A 3,585-nucleotide genomic window follows, 5' to 3' on the forward strand; every position below is an offset into this window, starting at 1 on the left:
GAGAGGAAGCAGCGAATAACATACGATTAAGTATCTGTGCACACCTTAAGTAAATATTTAAGTCAGCTCCAGATTTTTTTCAAGATGAAATGCTTCCTCTGAAACCTCACCTCTGCGAGACACAAGACCTGGTCTGCTTAAAGGAAAATTTGAGCGGATCTCAGTTTTCTGAAGGAGTTTTGGCTTTAAAATCCCAGAATGAGAATGTGCCGTTGAAAACGCAGAGGAACAGCAAAGGTTGCATGAGCAATCAATGAATCAGATGTTTCAAAGCAGAAGGCAGTATAATGGAGCACTCAGCTCCTCCTGAACACGTGTCTGCCTCCATCTCGCTGGTGCTGAGGGTTACATAAGCAGCATCACTGGGTTAATATTTAAGGTATGTTTTGGAGCCTTGTTTGTTTGATACTGGAGTCCTTTGATGATATTTCTATTGAGATGGTACATCATCTGGATCATGACCACAGTTGAGATAAATCAGCCCTGTGAACCACTTCAGTCTGCTCCATGTGATATGCATGAGGAGTGAACACGTTTGTCTTTTAACATTACTCCAACACAGAAAACCTGATGTTTTTCCTTCAATTTAATAAAATCTGTTCCTTTTTGAAAAACACTCAGAATCACGTGTTATGTGTTGGTTTTATCTGAGAAAGTCCTTATACAGCTTGACATGGAACATAAAATAAACAGCACAAGACAAAACTCTGGACTTACAAGCAGTCAAGATGTATTTAACAGAATTAGCTTGGTTGTCCCCTGTGACGCACCTTAAACTCCCCTGGTTTATGCAAACACATTCAAATAATGCTGCCTTCCCTTAAGCCCTAGTCACGTGCGCCTGTGTGGCGGGTTGACTCGTACAGGTGCAGCAGGTTTTTGGATTGTCCGAGTCCGTAGAGGGTCATAGACAAGTGCTGCTACATCTTAAGGGAGCGCAGGTGTTTCTTGCAGTTCCCCTTGTGGCTTGTGCGGCCACCTTATGGGACGCCATGAAAATGGAAAGTACCATTGTTAAGTATGGTAAGTGTATGCGGTATGTGGCTCTTTTATCCCTGTGCTGCGGCTCTTTGTGGTTTTGTATTATAGCTATTAGGTTTGAAGGTTGTTGTGGTGCCTTTAACCCTGTTGGGATGTGCCAGCGGGCAGGAAGAAGACAGCAGCATGAACGCGCAGAGGGGGCGTGTCTGCAAAACAAAAAACTAAAGGGCTGAGTATTAGGTCAAAAAAATAAAATGTAAATGTAGACATTTTCTAAGTAAAGTTCTATGTGACTATCGGCTGACGTCACCGCCACGACTCCCGCTGGCGTGTAATCCCAACAATGTTCCGAGCCAGGCAGGACAAGGAGGGAGAATCTGGAGAAAATTGAAGTTCCCGAAGAAAACAGTAAGTTTAATGGCCCCTGGGCAGATTTGTTCGCTTTCAACGACTTTACCAGAACAATTTAAATGTAATGAGAAATTAGTAAACAAAGTCTCAAATGCAGCGAGACATCCCAGAATAAACACGCAGCTTTTGTCCCAAAACATCCTGATCGAGATGAGAAAAAAGTTGTTTGTTGACAAAAATCTATTGGAGAAGCGGATTTACTGCAGGTTAATCATGACATGTTTGCCAGTTTTCTGGCCTTTTGGGAAAATGTTCTCATCAGAACCCATTGAATAACAGAGGATACAAAAAAATATGAACATCTCCACCAACTTTAAAAACGAGAGAAATGATGCCGTTGACTGGAAACACTGAGTTTTCCCAAATGTCATGACTAGCGAGACTGTGGCAGACCCAGATGCTGGAACCCGGAAGGAATACTCGGCAGGCGAGGAGGATGAGTAGTAATGGATTTAATGGAGTTAGGACAGAGTTCCAGGTGAGAACGTTTTGAGGATGGTTGGAGGGTCTTGGCGGCGAACACCGTGTTTCCAGGAGGATGTCCAGAGGGGCGACGAGGAGGGACCAGAGGGAAGGTGAGTCAGAGTCCAGAGCGTGACAGATGTGGTCGTGATCCTAGGCAGGCAGAGACAAGGCAAGGTTAGGCGAGGCAGATAACACATGGACAAGAATAGCGAGCAAGGCCAGAGGATGCACCGTGGAGTACAACGAACTAGCGTCGAGTACAGGTCCTGGTTCTCCTTAAGAGCCCACCGGCTGATGATGAGGAGGAGGCGCAGCTGGTGTCCTCAGGTGAACCTGATGAGGAGGAGGGGCCCACTGGGGGTACCGTGACACCAAAGGGAGTTGTGGCTCCCTGTGTTTTAATTTTTGTGGGAAACTGATCCAAATGGCTCTTAGAGTGGAAAAGGTTGCCGACCCCTGGTGTAGGTAATACACAAGTGGCTACACTCTGATTGTTAAAAGCCTAGTCCTACCTGCTGCTGATTACCTGGACCTTGGTCTCTTAGTGGAAAAGAAAAAACATCAAAAGTAGAACAAAATGAATAATAACCAACAGAAGCAAAACAAATAAACATTAAATAAGTCTATTAGTTTCTCCCCTGGAGGCTTCTGTAGATGGCTACTGCCCAATTGCCTGACTAGGGTATTTAAAGGATGTGTGTCATGGTGCCTGGCAGACTCCTCCCCCTCCAGCCCTGCCTGCTCTGCTCCCTGATTGCCACCAGCTGACTTCACTCACCTCATCTGCAATGCTGCTTAAAAGGAGACCTCAATCATCAGTTCTACGCCAGTTCGTTGCCCATTATGGTGACTAAGCCTGGTTCACAGTCTAAGCTCTCATGCTCATGCCTTGCTCTCAGCCTTGCACTAACTCTTGCTCCTTTGTCTCAGGATACCCACATCTCACGAGTGACGTCAGCACTGCCTTCCACTCTGTGGCTCTTGGGATCATCTGAAGACCTCCCGGATCACACTCACCGCTTTAAGCCCTCCAGCCACGCCATCAGCCGCCGTCAAGACCGGACCTCATTCATCCACAACTACTACCAGCTTTGGAGAATCAATAAATCCTTTCTCACCAAATACTCACCTGTCTTTCCTCTGGGTTCCAGCATCTGGGTTCTCACGCCTTGAGCGCCATGACAATGTGAAGACTTAACTTCCTCTTCTCTCAGTCCTCACAGCACAGCTCCAGGAGCAGAACCGCAGCCACACCCATATGGACCAGCAGCACCCTCTGCACTGGCAACTCAAAAAACAGCTGATATTATTAAACAAATCCAAAATAAGTAAACTAAACAAATGTATGTATATTTGCTGCAAATAAAATACTGAAAAGAGAATAAATGTATATTTTAACACAAAGAAATGTGTGCATGTACTTAAGAATAAAGAATCTAAAATAATACAATTGAAAAGAAAGTGTGCAATGCTGGGGGGAGGTTACCGCCATTTTGTTGTGGGTGTGGCAGAGTATGCTGCCATCACACAGATAATCTCAGAAATGACAGGGAAAGGGATCGGTTTTAAATCATTGAGAAAACACAAAGTTCTTCTCTAAAGGAAATTCTGGAATTGCCAATGTTATGGTGAAAGCGGCGCATCATCATCATCATGGCGAGGCTTCGTAAACGAAGATTATGAAGAGGGCTGTCCACGTCTTCTACAAGCTCGCTCGTGGCTGAGCAA

The 3,585-nt window shown here is 45.2% G+C and overlaps 2 long non-coding RNA genes across 2 annotated transcripts; one reads left to right on the plus strand and one right to left on the minus strand.

Annotated features, from left to right (window-relative positions):
• Positions 1–658: 658 nt before the first annotated feature.
• On the minus strand, positions 659–2,563 carry LOC110015011. Its single transcript, XR_002290068.1, has 2 exons — positions 2,089–2,563; positions 659–2,007 (listed from the first exon to the last, which is right to left on the minus strand). It is a non-coding gene; the product is annotated as an uncharacterized LOC110015011 (long non-coding RNA).
• A 95-nt stretch (positions 2,564–2,658) lies between these two features.
• On the plus strand, positions 2,659–2,979 carry LOC110015010. The gene is made up of 2 exons (XR_002290067.1): positions 2,659–2,703; positions 2,788–2,979. It is a non-coding gene; the product is annotated as an uncharacterized LOC110015010 (long non-coding RNA).
• The last annotated feature ends 606 nt before the right edge of the window (positions 2,980–3,585 follow it).

This window comes from Oryzias latipes, chromosome 4, assembly GCF_002234675.1.
Source record: "Oryzias latipes chromosome 4, ASM223467v1".
Classification (NCBI taxonomy): Eukaryota; Metazoa; Chordata; class Actinopteri; order Beloniformes; family Adrianichthyidae; genus Oryzias; species Oryzias latipes.